Source organism: Vicugna pacos, chromosome 14 (genome assembly GCF_048564905.1).
Source record: "Vicugna pacos chromosome 14, VicPac4, whole genome shotgun sequence".
Classification (NCBI taxonomy): domain Eukaryota; kingdom Metazoa; phylum Chordata; class Mammalia; order Artiodactyla; family Camelidae; genus Vicugna; species Vicugna pacos.
Window position 1 is genome coordinate 34,582,412 of NC_133000.1, and position 21,801 is coordinate 34,604,212.

General features: G+C 44.9%; 1 protein-coding gene and 2 long non-coding RNA genes across 2 annotated transcripts in view; 2 read left to right on the top strand and 1 right to left on the bottom strand.

The window, feature by feature from the left end:
• Positions 1–21,801, bottom strand: part of LOC140701240 (trafficking protein particle complex subunit 9-like) — a 241,850-nt gene that overhangs the window by 106,516 nt on the left and 113,533 nt on the right.
• Positions 7,702–14,280, top strand: LOC140701244 (uncharacterized). Its single transcript, XR_012080229.1, has 2 exons — positions 7,702–7,967; positions 14,042–14,280. It is a non-coding gene; the product is annotated as an uncharacterized lncRNA (long non-coding RNA).
• Positions 19,122–21,801, top strand: part of LOC140701246 (uncharacterized) — a 60,979-nt gene continuing 58,299 nt past the window's right edge. The window contains exon 1 of the long non-coding RNA XR_012080231.1: positions 19,122–19,236. This is a non-coding gene — a long non-coding RNA (uncharacterized lncRNA). The remainder of the gene's footprint in view (positions 19,237–21,801) is intronic.

Consider the following 21,801-nt stretch of genomic DNA (forward strand, 5'->3'; position numbering starts at 1 on the left):
CCTCACCCCTGCCCATGGCTGGTGGAAAACCAACTGAGTTTCTATTGAGTTGTTTTCCAAGTAGTAGTGATGAGTTTATAAACAGAACACATCTTCAGGGTAAAATAGGCAGAGTGCTTTTCCATCAGGCCAGACAGATATGAAGGGTTTTCAACAGAGGCGCCCAGAAGCTGAGAGAGAAAGCCTCCAGGACACTACAAAAAGCTGACCAAACTGTCTTCTCCATGGCACTACTGAAATAGGAAAGAACAAATCTGACTCCATATTTGATCTGTTCCTTTGACTTTAACAAAGCCAAGTTAATATGCTCCGGTCCTTTCATGGGTTATGATGTCACTTAGGAGATGGACAGGTCAACAAGGAACCACTCTGCCGTGGTTATGGAGCCGGGGAAAGGGATGGGCTGCAAGATGTATGACGCAGCGGCAACTGTACCCGTGCTTCTAGGCAGGTATCCAAAATCGCCTCGACAATGTGTCAAACACTTGTGACCACGCCCTCATCAACAGACATGTATTAAAGACAAATGGAAACATATAAAAGGCCAATACCCTTGATGGGTACACCGTCCAAAGAGCAAAATCTCAGTTTGACAACTGGCCATCTCGGTTCCCTGGGATTCATTCTTGAAGAACCTTAAAAACCACTCCTCTGTCCTCAAGAAGTGCTGCATATTTGTCCTATCTTTGGCTCAGGGATGGAGCACGTTCAAATGAACTTTAATGTCTGCACAGATTTGACAGTCTTTCTCCAGGTTCACTTGTCCATTCCAATGAGGCCTGAGCTAAGTTCATCCTCCGTATGATCTATTCCCTCCAGTGACAGCTCATTGAGCCTGCAATTAAAAGCCAAGTGAACAAGACTGTCCTCAGCTAAAATGTTCACCCACCCTTCACTGATTTCTTAATCTCCTCTCCTGGCTAATTGCAACAGACTAACACCTCCCTCCACCAAGATACACAACTATGTCATTTTGTCCCCCCAAAGAGAAAGTAAGGTCCATAAAAGAGGAGACAACTACATAGTCACCTCTGAATTCCAAGCATATAGTAATGTCAATAAATAGAACTCAGATTATTGATAGTTTCCTTTAAAACCTTTCTGGTTATTTGAATGAGACCTTGGAAGAGAGGTGTTTGCTGTCCAGTATATTGATCCACAAGACTCTGGAGGCCTTTTTTGGAATGGCTGTTCACTGATTCATTCAAAACACAACTTATCAATCAAGGAGTAGCTGTGGTTTTCTGCCAGGAGTTTGTGGTCACTCTCATGCCAGAACAGCTTTAAACTATATCCTTACTTTGGATTTGTTATTTTTCCCTACTTCCAACAAAATTGACTTTCCTTACTTTCTTGCCTTGAGGAATATTTTTCCTCTTTCACCCTTTAGTAAACCAAGATTCTCAGGATTGGCTAGGCCCATAATATGATCACCCATCCAACTCCTATTTTGAGAGGCCTGGGGCTCATCTCCTCCCCTCCTGTCAAGGCAACTGAAAATAAGTTCAGGAGCCAAGCAGCACCCCACGGCTTCTAACGCTCACGTATCTCCCAGAATCCCTGCTTTCTCGTTTGTCTTGGCTTCTGAGAATTTCCCCTCACTTTCTTGACAATTAGTTGTGCAGCTTGAAAGATGAGGAAGGAAGGTTTTATTTGTTAATCAGCATTTTAAAGCACTTGTCTAATGAAGGTTTCTAAGAGTTTCTAGAACCATCCATTGACGAGGCAGAAACCACACTAGACATTTTCTAAATTTAGCTCTCATGTGCATTTTTTCTTTGCCTTTGTTTTCTTAACTGCTAACAGACATTATTTAATTAAAAAAAAATAAGGCCCCAAAAAGGATATAACACTGAAGGGGCAAACAAAATTAAAGGGCAAAGACAGAAAAATGATAACTACTCTACAAAGTTAATATAATACATACACTATGTATCAGATCAGAAATTCTCAGTAACAGCTAATTGAAACATGACCATGAGGTAAAATTACTCTCCTGTCAGGACATGGCCAACAGAAAATACAATTAAACCAACACACTAATATCCTAAGTCTGGCAAGGTACAGAACGCTACAAGCTAAATGTGTCTACTTCTTGAAATGAGGGAGACTCACCAGCTCTTCTCTGTGGAGCCTGAGCCCACGGGAGGACGGTGAAGTGAGCTCTGTAAGTACCCAATTAGCAAAGTGAGTGATGAATAAATAGACGTGAGCTTTGATGACAGAGATGATACTACTCTTCATTTGTCCTTTAAAGTATGACTTCACTTTCAGTGATCAATACTTCGGCGTCTTCAGGATTTGAGATTTTAGGAAAATGCACAGCCTGGGCCAAGACCTCCTATTTAAGCTCGTGACACTGCATGTAGATGTTTCAAGGGCACCTCCAACTCCACCTGCAAAGAGCTGTCTTCACGGTGCCCCTCCCATAGCCGTCCTGCCCAGGGCCTTTGGTAGGGGGGTAAGGTCTCCCTGCGTTTACCAACTCAGGCCCATCACTCACAGATGCGAATGGACCCCTCCTTCAAGGATCAGATATCCTCAGTCACCGAGTCCCACCACTCTAAACTGACCTACCAGATACTCACTGGCACTCACTCAGCACTGACTCTGTGCTGGAGACCATGCTGCATACTGCACAGTGTATCTCACTGGATCTCCAAACAGACCTGGGAATTGGGTACATCACTGCTTCAATTGACTAGATAAACTGTTTCAATTCCTTGCATGTGTCATTCAAACTGACACGGCTACTAAGCCATAAGCCTGGGCCTGAAAACCACTTGAAAATTGAACACTGCTACACCTCGCAGTCACCCTACACTGACTCATCACATCACCTCCTGCCAAGCCTTCTAAATGTTTCCAAGCATTCTACAAGACAAATGTGAACTACGAGAGCACCCCACTCTCCTACTTAAAATCTGTCAATGATGGTCCACTGCCCTTAGGAGAAAGCCCCACCGGGCTTGAGTACAGCCTAAGGCCCCAGCATCCGCGTTCCCTGCGCGGCCGCGCCACCTCACCCACCACGCAGCCCTACACATACCGTGTCCAGGACAGGGATGTTGACTCCGCACAACCCAGGGCTTGTCTCACTCGAACAATGATCACTTTCTTCAGTGTTCATCTTCTTCATTGCTGACTCTCACAAAAATGTTTTCTCATGATGAATCAATATCTTTTTCCTTACAAATTCTCATCATTGATAATGAGCTCCCCCCAAAAGAGAGAAGACATAATTCTCAGTCTCCTTATTTGTAAAGTGAGAATAACAAGGAAATATGAGAGGTTTTAAGAGAAATAATATTCATGTGAGGCTGAGGGACAATTCCATCATACAGTAAGCACTCAATATGTACTTACTTAATATTAATAAGAATATATTGCATTCCAGCAACCTTCAATCAATGTTTTATGACATTGTCTAACAGACTACTGACAAACTGTTGGACGAGCCCCTTAGAGCAGATCACCACAAGCATACTGGGAGAGGTAAGCGCTGACTCAGTTACAGCTGCAGCCACCCAGCACTACGGGGCGGGGGCAGTTTGCTCAAACTCTTACATGTTGCTTGAGCATTTAGTTCTCGTTATTGAATAAAGACAGGTGTTCTTTAGTCAAATCTCCTGAAACATAAATCTTCAAAGATTGATGCAAATTAGGTTTCAAGTACAACACTCTCACTAGAATTTATTTGAAAATTATAGTCTTAGCTACTCCGCACATCAAAAGGGCATAATCTTAATGTATCTGACTAAATACACTGAAAGGGTTGTTTAAAAGAAATTAAGAAGAAGCCATTCTGAATAAGCTCTCAGTATCATCTGCACAAAGCCCCACCCATGGGTCTCATTTCTCACTTCCACATAGGTGTTTTCAAGTATCTTACCTTGGGTCTTGGTTTCTTATAACACGGGGCGGGGAATAGTTGTGGATAGATTTATGTAGCAAATATATACCTAGGGTATTTGCTGTGAAGGAATTCTAGAAATAAGAAGATTGATATATAGTCCCACCCATAAGAAACTCAGCCTTTCCATTTACAACAGCATTAAGAATAAAGTGAGAGATACATTTAACAAAAATTTACAAGATTTGTACATTGAACTTTTTGAAGTATCACCAAAATAAATTTTAAAAGATCTACATATATGGAAGACATTCCATTTTCATGGAATGATTGACAATATTATTAAAAATGTTAAGGCTCCTCAAAGTGATCTATATATTCAGTGGAATCCCTATCAAAATTCCAGCTAACATCATTGCAAAAATTGAAAAACTGAACCCAAAATTCATATGGACGTGCAAGGGGCCCAGGACAGCAAAAACAACCTTGAAAAAGAAGAGTAAAGTTGGAGGACTCACTTTAAAGTGTACTAAAATGCTATAGTACTAAGTCAGTATGATACTGGCATAAGTTTGGATAAATATATCTAAGAGACACAATAAAAACCCACGGGGAAAACTTACATTTACAGACAGTTTTCCACTAGGGGGCCAAAAACACTCCATTGAAAGAATAGTCTATTCAACAAATGGTTCAGGGACAGCTGGGTGTCTGCAGGCAAAAGAATCAATCTGGAATCTGAACACCCATATTTTATATAACAAATAAAATTAATTCATAATAGATCACAGACAGAAATGTAAAAATTAAACCTATACACTTTCTAAAAGAAAACACAGTATAAATCTTTGTGGGCCTAGGATAGGCTTTGGTTTCCTAGATACAAAACCAAGAGCACAAATGATAGAAGAAAAAAGCAGATAAACTGGACTTCATCAAAATTAAAATCTTTTTCTTACAAAGGACATCATCAAGAAAGTGAAATGAGAGGGAAAATGGGTATCTCAAGTTAGAGAGTGCATGCTTAACAAGAAAAATAAAATAAATCTTTACATAACTACCTCCCCTTTAAAGAAATTGTTTTAATGTTTAAAAAAAAATAGTGAAAGGACAATGTGCAGAATAGATGAAAAATTTTGCAAAGCATTTATCTAAGAAGAGAGTATTATCCAGGATATATAACGAATGCTTTCAACTGAACAATACAAGGAAATAAGCCCAATTTTTAAATTTACCACGAATTCAAATAGATATACAAATGGCCAATAAGCATATGAAAAGATGCTCAGCATCACTAGGGAAATCAAAAACAAAATGAGATCTCATTTTACACCCACTAGGATGGTTATAACCAAAACATGGACAATAACAAATGTCATTCAGGAGGCAGAGTAACCTCTTATGCGGCCAGAGGAAAGGGGCAATGGTGCAGCTTCTTTGGAGAAGTCTGTTATTTCCTCAAAAGCTTAGAGTTATATGGCTCAGCAATTCCACTCCTATATGTAGAGTCATCCCTCAATACCCTTGGGTGGTTGGTTTCAGGAACCCCACACCCTGGATACCATAATCCAAGGATGTTCGAGTCCCTTTACAATCAGCCATCTGGATCCATGTAGTGGAAACTACAGATATGGCGGGCCAAATGTACAGCCAACAGAATGAAAACATATTCTCATAAAAAATTTCACATCAATATTCATAGCAGTATCATTTAGAGTAGCCAAAAGTTACTAACAATATCCATCCATCAATGAACGGATAAACAAAATTACCAAGAATAGGCCCACAAACTTTTGGTCATTGAAACTTTGACAAAGGAGGTCACAGCATAGAATGGAGTAAAGACAGCCTCTTCAGCAAATGGTGTAGGGAAAACTGAACAGCTGAATGTAAATCATTGAAGTTAGACTACTTCCTCACAGCATACACAAAAATGAATTCAAAATGTGTTAAAGACTTAAACATGTAGACAAGACAGTATAAACCTCTTAGAAACAACCATAGGCAAAACATCTGACATACATCTCAGCAATGTTTTCCTAGAGCAGTCTACTCAAGCAATAGAAAAACAACCAAAAATATACAAGAGGGATCTAATTAAACTTACAAACTTTTACACAGCTAAGAAAACAGTAAGCAAAACAAAAAGACAACCAACCTATGGAATGGGAGAAAATATTTGCAATAAATGAAACTGCTAGGGGCTTATTCCCAGAATATGTAAACAGCTTTTACACTTAATAAGAAAAACAAACAAACAATTCAATTCAAAAATTTGCGGAAGTCCTAAAGAAACATTTCTCCAATGAAGACGTACAAGTGGCCAGTAGGCACATGAAAAAATGTTCAATATCATTATCAGAGAAATGCAAATCAAAACTGCAATCAAGTGTCACCTCTCACCAGTCAGAATAGCCATCTTTCAGAAGTTCACTGTCAATAAATACTGGAGAGTCTCTGGAGAATTGGGAACACACCTACACTGTGGTGGGAATTCAGTTTGGTGGAGCCATTGTGGAAAACTGTATAGATGTTCCTCTAAAGACAAAATATTGACCTCCCATATGAACCAGCAATGCCACTCCTGGGCATATATCCAGAAGGAACCCTAATTCAAAAAGACACCTACACCCCAATCTTCACAGCAGCACTATTTACAATAGCAAGACATGGAAACAACCGAAATGTCCACTGACAGATGGCTGGATAAAGAGGTTGTAGCATATTTGACCAATAGACTACTATTCAGCCATAAAATAATAATAAAATAATGCAATTTGTAGCAACATCAATGGACCTGGAGAATGTCATTCTAAGTGAAGTAAGCCAGAAAGAGAAAGGAAAATACCATATGAGATTGCTCACATGTGGAATCTAAAAAAAAAAGAAAGAAAGAAAAAAAAAAACTTATCTACAGAACAGAAACAGACACAGAGACTTAGAAACCAAACTATGGTTACCAGTGGGGAGAGGGTGTGGGAAGGAATAAATTGGGAGTTCAAGATTTGCAGATACTGAGTATGTAAAGAATAAACAGCAAGTTTATACTGTATAGCACAGGAGAATATATTTAATATCTTATAGTAACTTATGTTTAAAAAGAGTATGAAAATGACTACAGGTATGTTCCTATTTAACTGAAATGTTGTGCGGTACACAAGAAACTGACACAACATTATAAACTAACAAGACTTCAATGAAAATATTTTTAAATAGACCAAAAACAAAAAAAAATGGAAAATGATGTTATCAAACAAAAAGAATTAAAGTACTGATTCAGGCTACAATATGGATGAACCTTGAAACTTTATGCTAAAATAAGCCAGACACAGAAAGCCAAATAGTGCCCTTTAAAGTGAACTGTATCTAAGTATGAAGGAAAAGCCCAGCTGGGCTAACAAGCTAAGTCACAAATCTAAGTGCAACAAGTGTCGGATTACTGATCTGAGTTCTGCTGGGCTAACTCATAAATCTGAAGTTTAGTGTCAGTCTATTGGGCTAACGAGCTCAGTCACAAATCTAAGTGTGATAAGTGTCGGTTTACTGATATAAGTTCTGCCGGGCTAACTTGTAAATCTAAAGTTTAGTGTCAGTTTACTGGGCTAACAAGCTAACTCGTAAATCCAAGCTCAACAAGTGTCAGTAACGTGATCTGTTCCAAATTGATAAGCTCCAGTGTACTGATTCCTTGCTTTTTGTTGTTTGAACCTTATTGGCTAATAGCCCCATACTTGTAATTAACCCTATAAAACCTCATGTGCACGTCTTGGAGGTGCTCAGAGCTTCGGAGCAGAAGCCCCTCTGAGCCCGCCGGCGTAATAAATCTGAGTACTCCAACCCTCCGAGTGGTGCTTGTTTCTTGGCTGGCCTGTCATTTCCATAACATTTCTGGAGGCCCCAGCGAGATACAACCACGCCGGCCCCTTGAGCCGCTGGACTGGTGGCTCCGGCCGACCGGGGGACGGGACTCCGGCAGCGAACGAGGAGGCGCCACCCGACAGTATTCCGGGTTCTCTTTCGTGACGGCAACTCGGCCCCCCGGGTGGCTGGGCTACAACCAGAGCCAGACTCCGTGGAGGGACGGACAGACTCACCAGGTGGCCGTCCGGACAAGGTAGGATCCCCCGGGAGGAATCAGGTCCTGTCCCATTGGACAGAAGAGGAGGCTGATCCCCTCCTACAGGCTCTCCGTCTGATGGTAACTCAGACGGGGAAATCAGGAATCAGGTCAGGAATCAGGTCCTGTCCCAGTGGACAGAAGAGGAGGCTGATCCCCTCCTACAGGAAATAGGATATTGGTATTGGTGGGAGGAATGTTGTTAACCTCTGTGTGTGTGTGTATGTGTGAGTGAATGAGCGGCCTGTGAAGCATGCGATCAGGCTCGAGTTTGTAGCTCCACGGCATTCTGCTACGGAGTTCGAGTGAGTCCCAACCTGCGGTTCCGTGGTGACCTCATACGGCTCAGGGCGGTATCGGTCCCTCAGGGTCCCGATCGGAGTCAGCGGCTTATACTGACCCGCCAAAGCTAAGAGGCACCTTCGTCCCCGCGAGGGGAGCGGCCAGGCGGACGCAACGAAAACCCTCCCTTGTCTTGTCTGCGACACCGGCACAGGGTGGCTACACTGGGAGGGAAAAGGACATAGCCAATGAGTCAACGCCCCTGTGCCCTTGGAGGCTAGGATGCTATTTCTTTGAGAAAGTCTCCTACCTGACTCTGTCACAGAACACCCGAGACTTATTGTTCCCCTACTGAACTGACCCAAGTAGTGCCCCTTTTGCCTAGCCCCAGACACCCAGGACGTAAGTTTAGAAGACGAATTCCTTCAGGACCGGGCTTGCCCAGCCCTGGAGGTCCCTTTTCTAGTCCATTTGTTTTGCCATCTGCCGTCAGTCCCACGCCCCTGATACGTTAGTTCAGAATATAGAGAGGATTTAATGAAGAAAGTCCCTGAAACTGCTTGAGGCCTTGAGATCCAGAGACATCAGCTGAGACTGGAACCCAGAGTCCCTGACCAAGTTAGCCTTAAAACAACTCATAGACCCAGCAAGAGAGCAGTCTCTCTGGGAACTCCGGTGTTTTGAAGAGTGAAGAAGAAAAAGATATAAAGGCTACCTTCCCAAACATCTAAAGCAACAGAACTATTATCCTTAAATATCTAAAAGAATGGGAGGCTCTAAGTCAAAACCCACCACTCTAGACTGCATGATTAAGAATTTCAAAAAGGGGTTCTCAGGAGACTATGGAATTCGAATGACCCCTGGCAGGCTGCGCACTTTGTGTGAGCTTGAATGGACTGCCTTTGGAGTCGGGTGGCCCTCAGGAGGAACTCTGGACCTAGCAACAGTGCGAGCAGTCTATCAAATAATCACTGGAACCCCAGGCCACCCAGATCAATTCCCTTACATTGACTCCTGGCTGAATATCGCCCAGACTCTACCCCCATGGATTCGGTTTTGCTCGAATGGACCTGGGCAATGCAAGATATTAGCAGCTCAGCCAGTCCAAGCCAAAAAGACAGAAAAAAAAACGATTTTCCAGGGAGACGCAGAAGACGAGATATGCCTGCCCCCTCCATATGCCCCCAAGGCACAAACACCTCCAGTCCCATTGGAGACACCACCACCCTCTGTGTCACCACCTCCCCAACCTGAGGACCCAGAGGCAGAACTCAGCCCCCAGCCTGAGCCGGTAGGAAGGAGACTCCGCTCAGCACAAGCCGTGAAGCCAGCACCACCGGCCCTCCAAATGCCGCTGCGGGAGACACAAGGGCCACAGCAAGTTGGGGAAGAAGGGACTGTTCAGCCTGGGCACCCCGTACTCTACTACCAACCCTTTAGCACCACAGACCTTCTCAATTGGCGCCATCACACTCCTTCCTACTCTGAAAAGCCACAGGCTATGATTGACCTCATAGAGTCTATCTTCCATTCTCACCGGCCCACCTGGGAAGATGTCCGCCAGCTGCTTCTGACTCTTTTCAATACAGAGGAGAGGAGACGCATTCTCACTGAAGCACGAAAATGGCTGCAGGGCCGAGCCCCTGGGGACACAATGGATGTTGAGGCATGGGCCATGACACGTGCCCCTGACACCAGACCAGATTGGGACTTTAACACTCAAGAAGGAAGAGAAGCACTACGTGAGTACCGGGAGGCCATCCTACAAGGGCTAAAAGCAGGAGCCAAGAAGCCAACTAACATGTCTAAAACAACCACAGTGACCCAGAGGCCAGACGAAACCCCCACTGACTTCTATGAGAGACTGTGTGAAGCATTCCGAGTCTACACTCCTTTTGATCCTGAGGCCCAAGAAAACCAACGGATGGTCAACGCTGCCTTCGTAGCCCAATCATACCCAGATATACGCCGGAAACTCCAAAAACTGGATGGATTCGCAGGGATGAACGCTACACAGCTGCTGGAAGTAGCAAACAAAGTTTTTGTAAACCGAGAACGGGAAGCCCAACGAGAAGCAGACCAGCGAATGAAGCAGAAAGCCGCGCTCCTTGCAGCAGCCCTGGGGAAAACAGGCTTCAGCCAGAACCCTGCACCACCCCGGAAGAGGGGACCCCAACCATGGATGCCCCTGGGCCGAGACCAATGTGCATACTGCCGGGAGACAGGGCACTGGAAGAACGAGTGCCCAAACAGAAAGGATGGAAAGAGAGCACTCCCTAAAAGGCCTACTTATCAGCTGGAGCCACCAGCCAGTAATCATATCGGACTGGCTGGGGTTAACTCAGAATAGGAGAGACCGGGCTCCCTGCCCCTGGGCCCCCGGGAGCCCAAGGTCAAGATATTTATAGGGGGCCAACCAATGACTTTTATGGTAGACACAGGAGCAGAATATTCTGTGGTGACCCAACCTGTAGCCCCCCTGACCAAAAAAAAGGCGACTATTATTGGGGCTACTGGGGACTCAACTGCCCGCCATTTCTGCCAACCACGATCCTGTCAAGTAGGGGGCCATCTAGTGACACATGAATTTTTGTATTTGCCTGAATGCCCAATACCATTGCTTGGAAGAGACCTTCTGTCTAAATTGGGGGCACAAATTACCTTTGTCCCCGGGAAACAGGCACATCTGACCCTACAGGGAGAGTCTATTATTCTAGCCATCTCAGTTCCCCGAGAAGAAGAGTGGCGTCTGTATGAGAGCAGAGAACTCCAGGAAAATCCTTGCAAACTCCTGGAAGAGTTTCCATTAGTCTGGGCTGAAAATGGACCACCAGGCTTGGCACATAATCAGGCACCACTGGTGATTGACCTCAAACCTGGAGCCAGCCCAGTCAGACAGAAGCAATATCCCATGCCTCGAGAGGCCCACCTAGGAATCCAGAAGCATATACAGCGCCTCAGACAAGAGGGAATCCTAACTGAGTGCAGATCTCCCTGGAACACACCGTTGCTCCCAGTGAAGAAAGCAGAAGGAACAGATTATAGGCCAGTGCAGGACTTACGAAAAGTAAATGAAGTAGTCACTACAATACATTCAGCAGTGCCAAATCCATACACTCTTCTGGGCCTCATTCTGGCAGATGCCAAATGGTTTACATGCCTAGACCTTAAAGATGCTTTCTTCTGTCTTCGACTCTCACCTGTGAGCCAGCCCATATTCGCATTTGAATGGGAGGATCCCCATACAGGAGGAAAAACTCAACTGACATGGACACGTCTCCCCCAAGGCTTTAAAAACTCGCCCACCTTGTTCGGAGAGGCACTAGCCGCAGACCTTGTAAAATTCCCTGGGGAAACATTGAACTGTACTCTGCTCCAGTATGTGGATGACTTGCTGTTAGCCAGCCCCAGTGAAGAGGACTGTTAGAAAGGAACTCGAGCCCTCCTAGGGTTACTCCAAACAACTGGGTACAAGGTCTCATGGAAAAAGGCCCAGATCTGCAAAAAGACAGTCAAATACTTGGGATTTATTATCTCAGAGGGACACCGAGCCCTAGGACCAGAACGAAAACAAGTTATTTGTGCCATACCCAGACCGGAAACAAAAAGGAAACTGAGAGAGTTCCTGGGCGCAGCTGGGTTTTGCCGGATCTGGATCCCCGGATTTTCAAGAATAGCCAAGCCCCTCTACGAAGCAACTGCTGGATCAGGAAAAGAAACCCTCAAATGGGAAACTAAACAAGAAAATGCCTTTAGGCAATTAAAGGAACTACTAACCCAAGCCCCAGCACTAGGCTTACCAGATGTAACACGAGAGTTTAATCTGTTTGTACATGAAAGAGACCAAACTGCTCTTGGAGTCCTAACTCAGAATGTGGGGCCATGGCAGCGCCCTGTGGCTTATTTATCTAAAAGACTGGACCCTGTAGCATCAGGATGGCCACCCTGTTTACGGGCCCTCGCTGCCACAGCCCTCCTGGTCAATGAGGCAGACAAACTCACACTGGGACAGACTTTAAATGTAAAAGTGCCCCATTCTGTGGTGGCCCTGATGAATGGCCCAGGTTACAAATGGATAACTAACACAAGGATGACCCACTACCAGGGGCTTCTATGTGAAAATCCAAGAGTCCGTCTAGAGACTGTGCAAACCTTAAACCCAGCCACATATTTGCCTGAAGGGGAAGGGCAGCCTGACCACAACTGCGAAGAAATCGTTGAAGAGGTGTATGCAAGCAGGCCTGATCTAACCGACAAGCCCCTGCAAAACCCAGACCTGGAACTTTTCACAGACGGCAGCAGTTACATGCAAGATGGACAACGGCGAGCAGGTTACGCTGTAACAACAACCCGAGAGGTAATAAAGGCAGAGTCCCTTCCCCCAGGATGGTCTGCTCAGCGAGCAGAGATCTGGGCACTGGTCCAGGCACTAAGGGAAGGGAAAGGAAAACGAGTCAATATATACACTGATTCCAAATATGCATTTGCAACCTTGCATGTACATGGAGCCATCTATAAGGAGAGAGGACTTTTGACTGCTGGGGGAAAAGAAATCAAAAACAAAGAAGAAATTTTACAGTTACTGGAGGCAGTATGGGATCCAAAGGAAGTGGCCGTTATTCACTGTAAGGGACATCAAAGAGGAAATGACCCTGTGAGCCAGGGGAACAGGCTAGCTGATCAAAAGGCAAGAGAAGCAGCCGCCTGGGAACACTCAGTAATTAAAGTTATGGCAGCGCCAGAGCTACCCACTGCCCCAGAATATAGTCATGATGAAAACAAGTGGGCACAGGCTGAACGAGGAGAGAAAAGAAAGGACGGATGGTGGATCATGACGGATGGAAGGGTTTTCATCCCAGAACGACTAGCTTATCGTCTAGTCCAACAACAGCACGAAGCCACACATATGGGAAAAACAGCTTTAGAGGCCCTCTTAAAGCGATATTTCCTAATTTCTCGTCTCCCTACTCTATGTGCATCAGTTTCCCAACGCTGCTTGCTCTGTGCACAAAACAATCCAAAACAAGGGCTCACTGGGCCAATGGGAATACAACGATGTGGATTGGCTCCCTTTGAAGATTTAGAAGTGGACTTTACTGAACTTGGGCCCAGTAAGGGATATAAGTACCTGCTGGTTTTCGTCTGCACCTTCACAGGGTGGGTAGAGGCCTACCCCACCAGGACAGAGAAAGCAAGGGAAATGACAAAGGCTCTTCTCAGGGATGTTATCCCTCGATTTGGAATGCCTACCTCCATCGGGTCTGACAATGGACCCGCCTTTGTGTCAGAAATTGTACAGCAAGTGGCAAAGGCACTGAGCATTCGCTGGAACCTACACACAGCATACCGGCCTCAAAGCTCAGGGAAAGTAGAACGAATGAACAGAACTCTAAAACAAATTATAGCTAAAATCAGCCAAGAAACCCAGCTCCCCTGGGTGGACATTCTACCCCTGGCTCTGTTGCGAATTAGATGCACCCCAAGATTTAATATTGGGTACTCTCCCTTTGAAATCCTCTATGGGCGACCGCCACCTTTAGTCAGGATGAGAAACCCCACCCCAGAAATAGGAAATCTAGGGCTCCACCAACAACTGTTGGGACTAGGAAAAGTACTACGAGAAGTTTGGGGTTGGGTGATAGAGAAAACCCCCATTTCATTAGGGGTTCAAGTGCATCCCCATAAACCAGGTGACCAGGTATGGGTGAAGGATTGGAAAAAGGAACCTCTCAAACCAACATGGAAGGGACCATATTTAGTGGTATTAACTACTCCTACAGCTGTTAAAGTTGCAGGAATCGTCCCTTGGATCCACCACTCCAGAGTCAAGAGAGCAACTGCACCTCAGACAGAGGGTCCCTGGAAAATTGAGAGTGTCCCGGGAGACCCGCTCAAGATCAAGATCAAGAGGGACCAGAAAAGGATCGACGAGCCCTGCTCTAGCCACACCCGGAAGCTGGCTAGTCAACGCACGGCCGAAGCTTGAGGAAAGCCCAACGCAGCTGTTAAATATATTTCTTTTGTGCTCTCTTGCCTCTTTCCTTGTTTTCTATACCAGTCTGCGTACTAGCAGTGGGGCTAACTAGCGCCACCCCACCTGACTGGAACATAGGCCATAAAATCCTGATAGCTATTTTATATCTTCTTATAATTAGTGCCATCACCGCAGCATCATGTCTAAGATAATCATAAGGCTGATGTTACTAATGCTAATGTCCTCACTCTCCTTGGCTGTACAGTGCACCTGCATGGAACCGGGTGACAGATGGTCCATATACCGGCCTGTATTTTCAGCTTATACTTATCAGCCGAGTCAATGCTATGACTCCGCTTCAGAGTGCACATATCAGGGAAAATCCTACTGGATTGGCACAATTAAGGCTTATTATGTATCTAGCATCAAATGCTATGGCACACCCGGCAAGCTGGTGTGCTGGACCAAGCAAACACATTATGGGATGAGTGATGGAGGGGGCGTACAGGACCAGGCACGCCGGCAAGCAGTCCAACAAGCAGTCCAGAGGCAACACCGGAAGTTATTACCTACCCGGAAGCCAATAAAACTTCCATCTTTAGCCAAGCCTCGGGATCTGGATCCACAAATAAATGGGCTGTTAGCCGCAGTCCATGGGATTCTCAATCATTCCAATCCAGACCTGGCTAAAGATTGCTGGCTATGCTTGCGTCCTGGCCCCATCCAGCACCTGGCTTTACCTCTGACAAACCTCACTAAGACTTTCACCACAACTCATAGCGATGCCGTTTCTACCACTAGGAGTTCCAGGCTGAACTGGGTACAGCTCGCCTACAAGGCACCAGAATGTTATTTCAACAATGGAACTAATCCTTTAGAGGGCAATCTAACTATAAATCAATGTATTAAAACCTCTCACTGTATGGGTCTAGGGTGCCAACCCACACAAAGATGGTGTTCTAATAACGGGACTTATTTTGTATGTGGTGAATTTGCCTACCGGTGCCTCCCTGCCAGATGGGCAAGGTTATGTGCTTTGGCTTATCTCACTCCCCGAATGGACATTATGCCTAATAATCAAAGTCTGCCCATCCCTGTCATAACTCACCAGCATCCACGGAGAATAAAACGAGCTATACAATTGATCCCCTTGCTAGTGGGGCTCGGAGTGGCAGCAGGGGTAGGCACAGGAATCGGGGGCATCGCCTCTTCCTCTTATTACTATTATCAGCTTACAGGTGAATTCAGCCACGATCTCCAACAAATAGCAGAAACCCTGGGAACTCTGCAGAATCAGATTGACTCTCTCACCGAGGTGGTCTTACAAAACAGGAGGGGTCTGGACTTACTCACGGCCAAAGAGGGGGGACTATGCCTCTTTCTAAATGAAGAGTGTTGTTTTTATGCCAATCAATCAGGAATTGTCAGAGGGATGGTTCAAGAGTTACAAGACCGAGTGGAAAAAAGAAAACATATTTTAGATAAGAGCCCATGGACAGGCCCCTGGGGCTGGACCTCCTGGCTGGCACCGTTCATAGGTCCCTTACTCCTGATTTTTGCAGTTCTGCTGTTTGGGCCCTGTGTCCTAAACTTCCTGACCCGCTTTGTCAGTGAGCGGATAGAGGCTATAAAACTTCAGATGTTAGCCTCCAATTATGAGCCCCTGCAACAGGTAAATGATGATGCTTACTCCAACAAGGGTTGTGAAAGCATCAAGAGGGGGGAATATGAAGGAAAAGCCCAGCTGGGCTAACAAGCTAAGTCACAAATCTAAGTGCAACAAGTGTCGGATTACTGATCTGAGTTCTGCTGGGCTAACTCATAAATCTGAAGTTTAGTGTCAGTCTATTGGGCTAACGAGCTCAGTCACAAATCTAAGTGTGATAAGTGTCGGTTTACTGATATAAGTTCTGCCGGGCTAACTTGTAAATCTAAAGTTTAGTGTCAGTTTACTGGGCTAACAAGCTAACTCGTAAATCCAAGCTCAACAAGTGTCAGTAACGTGATCTGTTCCAAATTGATAAGCTCCAGTGTACTGATTCCTTGCTTTTTGTTGTTTGAACCTTATTGGCTAATAGCCCCATACTTGTAATTAACCCTATAAAACCTCATGTGCACGTCTTGGAGGTGCTCAGAGCTTCGGAGCAGAAGCCCCTCTGAGCCCGCCGGCGTAATAAATCTGAGTACTCCAACCCTCCGAGTGGTGCTTGTTTCTTGGCTGGCCTGTCATTTCCATAACATAAGCATTTATTTTACTACTCCTGTAAATTTTCCAGAGGTTTGAAATCCATCAATATCAAAATAAAATGTATTATACATTAAAAACTTATAACGCTTCCTCACAGGAGGGCTTTTATTATTAAATGCAGAAACGCATATAAAGCTCTTGGAAAAATACTTTGCACCTCCACACAAAATCACTGCTGTCACTGCCACTCAGAGGGTGGTGCCAGCACTGATGAGAGCTGCCTCCACTCGCTCCCGTGCAGACAGTTGTGAAGGCGTGAGCTCTGACAGGCAGGATGAGCGTGAACCTGGGTCAGACACAGCCACGTCCCAGGCTCTGCGTTACCCAACTTTCTTATACAAACTGCAACATGTAATGTAAACACGCTAGATGGATGTATCTTACAACACAGGGAATACAGACAATGTTTTACAGTAACTATAAATGGAGCATCTATTGTACACCTGAAACTAATATCATATTTTAAATCAGCTATATTTTTATAAAAAATTAAAAAATATTTCTAAAATGTTATCACTTTAATATTCAATTCGGTTTTTAAGTAACTACTAAACAGCTCAGAATGTATAAAAGCATTTAATTGTGCTGTTTGTTTACATATTTATTTACATTCAGCCTCTTGCTAAAAGAGAATTTTAACAATTCTTTTATAAACAGCTTAAGAACCATAACAACAAAAAGGCAAAACTGAGAGTGAAGAGAAAATGGATATTCAATACTTAAATGAAACCAGGGGGAGATAAACTCATAAAAATGGATTCCATGAAGTCAGGGCAAGTGTTAAAGGCTGACTAGAAATTCAGCTGTAGGATTCTTGGCAGCTAAATCAAAAAGAATAGATGATGGAGCGGGTGGTAGAGCGTGTGCTTAGCGTGCATGGGGTCCTGGGTTGAAGCCCCAGGGCTTCCATTTACAGATAAATACATCTAATTACCTGCCCCTCAAAAGAGCCCCAAAGAAAAGAAAAAGAGAAATTTCTTTCCCAAAGAACCCTGATATTAAATTTGGATTAAATATTTAAAAAAAGAAAAAAGAAAAATACAAAAGATTAGTGACACTGTGAAGGAAAACCACAGCTGGGCTAACAAGCTAAGTCACAAATCTAAGTGTGATAAGTGTCGGTTTAGTGATGTAATTTTTGCTGGGCTACCTGGTAAATCTGAAGTTTAGTGTCAGTTTACTGGGCTAATAAGCTAACCCGAAAATCCAAGGTCAACATTTGTCACTAACGTGATCTGTTCCAAGTTGATAAGCTTCAGTGTACTGATTCCTTGCTTTTTGTTGTTTGAGCCTTATTGGCTAATAGCCCCATACTTGTAATTAACCTTATAAAACCTCATGTGCACATCTTGGAGGTGCTCAGAGCTTTGGAAAAGAAACCCTTCTGAGCCTGCCAGCGTAATAAATCTCAGTACTCCAACCCTCTGTGTGACTCTTGTTTCTTGGCTGGCCTGTTGTTTCCATAACAACACAAGCGATAATGCCCGTGAGATAAATCTGGGGAGGCTGCTGGCAGATCCCCATGTCTCACGTGAGAAAATCTGAAACATCCTTCTCACCACTCAGAGTCATCATAAGCCCACCCCACACTTCCCGCCGTTAAATGCAGGAGCACGGTTAGGGCCCAGCCTTTACTGTCTTTGTGTCATCACAGTGATACAGGATGGAAGGGGGAAGAGCACAGCCATTCAAGGAAGGCCGCAGCCATTGACATCAAAATGGTGAAGGATTCAACCCCCAAAAGGCCTTGAGGCTCAGGATGAAGAGATTTAACTTCTAGCAGATCTTGAGATTCAGTAAACACCCATTGTAATAGTAACGTGGTGAATAACATGCCCCAGGCAACATGGTAGTCCCATGGCTAGCCACAAAAGATCAAAGGGTGGGAAATGGCCAACTCCCTGGGAATCCCAGCCCCTTGCCTTTAGGCTGGTCCTTCTACTTATTAGCATATGAAACCACCAAGCCCAAGAAAACAAGCAACACAGCGCCACCTCGCGGTCACCACTCTCTCTCCCTCTTTGGAGAAGGCCCACACTCTGTCTGTGGAGTGTGTACCTACTTCTAATTTGTGCATCAAACCCCCACACCTCTTGACGTTTCTCTTCCATTTCAATGTATCTCTCTGAATATATATACCTTTACTCAACACTGGCTTGCTCTTGAATTCTTTACTGCATGAAGTCAAAGAACAAAATCTGGTGGGGCACATTCCAGGGGCTAAACGAAAGGGTGGGGCACAGCCCTTCTCATGCCCAACGCTTTTTATTCTTGTATCAACAGGACTGGGCTGTGAAGCGAAGTCTGAGTCCCCAGCTAAGGGACAGAACCAGCCTCCAGGGCTCCAATTTGCGGACAGCCTCTCGCCAGCTTGGGCCTTGGGGTCTGCCAGGATCTCTGTGTTTCTCTGTTGTGCTGACTCCCCAGCCAGACAGCGTACTCCTAGGCCTATCCCCACAAAACCCTTCTCTCCAAAATACAAGCACATCATGTCACAATCCTCTTGTTCAACCAGGAAATGTTCAGCCCACTTTTTTCTCCCCAATAAAGTACCCAACTGTCCTCCCTCCCATCACATCACTTCTTTATTTGTGAGAACTCTGCACTCGTCACACCCCATCCTGAACACAGGTGTCCTGTTGGCTGTGACCGAGATGTTTCTTTCTCAAACAGCCTGCATCCTTTCACTTTCCCCTTGTTACCTTAAAAAAGCCTTTCCTGAGTCACCCACCCCTCTGATTATGAACTCACAATGTGCTGAGGTTGCAGTCACTGTGCATACATCCCAGTTTTGGTTAGGTTTCCATCGCAAGATCTTCATTAAGGAGCTGCATCAAGAAGTTTAAGAGGCTATTCTTACATCTGAGTGGAGGAGACTGCAAAAAATTTAAATGGCTTTGAAGAGAGAGTTAACCAGGGACAGAGATGTCGCGGGTCCTAGTCAAAAGTGTCATGAGGAAAAATGTTCTCCCAAGGCTCAGAGTGGCTTCTGAACACGGAGTCAGCAGGGAGGAGGTGACAGGCAGTGATTAGGGTGGGTGATACAGGTTACGCTCCCCCAGCCGGGAAAGAATAGGTTTTTTTCTAGTTTTCCAAACAATTTCTTACTGCCTTTTTTCCCTTACTACCACATACCATTTCCTACGAATTAAGCATATCAATGTAAGTCATTTGGGGCACTTGGGAGAAGCTACATGATGCCATTCACAGGGCTGGGGCATGACAGCCACACCAGTCTAGATTGAAAGAACGGTTGGGGTATTTGCAAGGTAATCACGGGCATGCAGCAAACTCCCCAGGTTCAATGACCTCATCTCAAAGCTGGGGTCAATAAAACTACCAAGCAAAGTGCGTGATGATTATGGCCAATGTTTACTAGGTAAGTGCCCGTGAAAGCTGCCGCTTAATGGGGAATGAGTACGATCAATAAGGCCCTGTCTACCTACCCACACGCGCCCTGCCTTCCTACCTTGCTGCAAAAGCAGAGCTTGTTTAGCTGAGATGAACGCACCCAGACCAGCCCAGAAGGGAAAGCTCCCAGCTCTGCATGGCGAGATGTGTTCCTTTCCTTCTCAGGGCTGATCACAGTTTGCTCTCGTCTGTTTTTATGTTTATCCCTTTTGTAACTGCCTCTCCTCCGGAGTTTTTGCTCAAGCAGCACAGGGCCAGGTGTGTCTTGCCGCCTGCCGGATATTCTGGGCAGTGAAACAGCCAACTCCATATCTGGCTCTGGTGCTGAATGGAGAGAGCAGAAGGCCCAGGGGCCCATGCTGAACCGAAGCCCCTGCACCCAAAATTATGGTCTGACTTTGGGCAAATTACACAGTCTTCTTTACCCTGAGATTCCTCATCTGTCCATGAAAATAAGTGCCCATATCACACAGAGTTACAAGTATTAAAGGAAATCAGCAAATTCACAACCTAGCCAAGGGGCTACAAGTGCGTCCTCAACAGACAAATGCTGCCTTTACGGCTCTGACACATGCTAAGCGGGGCGGCCCCACACAGTGAACACTGCTAAGTGCCAGTGTGTAAAATGCTTCATGTGTGCTATAATACTCTTTAGATCTTACAACAATCCCAGGAAGAAACGAATATTTTCATGCCCATTTCACAGATTCACCAACAGGTTAAGAGAGTATGCATTCTATTCCAAGGCCCTATGTTGAAGAAATGGTGATTTAAACCGGAATCTGGGCCCAGGCCTTGGCTCCATCTCTCTCCCATCCACCTGACAACTTGCCTATGAATTCCACCTGTCCAATATACAAGTTTGCAGCCAGCCATCTCTTAAATGCAATGTGTGCCACCATTTGTCAATGTTGTTTAATTACCATAAAATGTTCTCAGAAACCACTACAGTAAAGGAACGTGGACTTAAGGAATTCTGCATTGCGTTCTCCTGTAATGTGCAGAATCCCTTCCCTACACCTCCAAATCCAAGTATATGCTTCCTCCATGTTTATGTTTGCACACGGCTTATTAAAGCAGAAGGTATCTGCACTAATTCCATCTCGGTTGCTTTCCAAGGTTGCAGATTATCCATAATCGGTCTGTGAACGAAAATACTACAATGTGAATGAGAATACTGCAACCATATCAGTAAACAAAGAATACTGATACCAAGTCATTAAAGGCTGCCGCCACCCCCCAGCGAGGACAGGCCTGGAGCCCAGCCACAGCAGCAAATCACAATGGTGCCCTCTGAGCAGACTCAGAATAAGAAAGGACAGGCTACTGGCCTGAGATAGCTAGGTGCTTGTCTAAAAAATGAATTCAGTGAGTCCTAATATTTGCTTCTTCCCATTCATACAAAATCACTAAATTCGTGAACTTGAGACACCTGGCTTTCTTTAGATAACAAGTAATCTTTTATTGTTCCAACAACCTGGTCTTTGTTGTAAAGCTCCTATGTATCCTAGCTCTTCCTCAACCTTTTGGAAGCAGTCCCTCAGAGAGTTCTGAAAGGCTGTCATCCCGGCTCGAGTCCTCCCACCAAATAAAACAAAACTCTTAACTTTTAAGCTGCACATGTATTTCAGTCAACAGTTTTGGACACCATGAAGGGACCCACAGCAGATTTCTCTCCACCTGAACTCTCCAAGTAACCGAAGCCTTGCTACCAGCACTGGCCCTTTGTGCCCATCCGCCTCCTCGGGGAGTCCAGATGAATTTTGCTGAGTCTCTCCTGGTTCTCAGATCTCACATATTGGTTGATGATCCTAAGTTTTATCTGGCGGTGTATCCAGGTGCGTGGCCCTCCAGTTGAAAGAAACTGAGGTGAATTACCCACCCAGTGGAGACATACTGGGTGGGGCCTGTTTGAA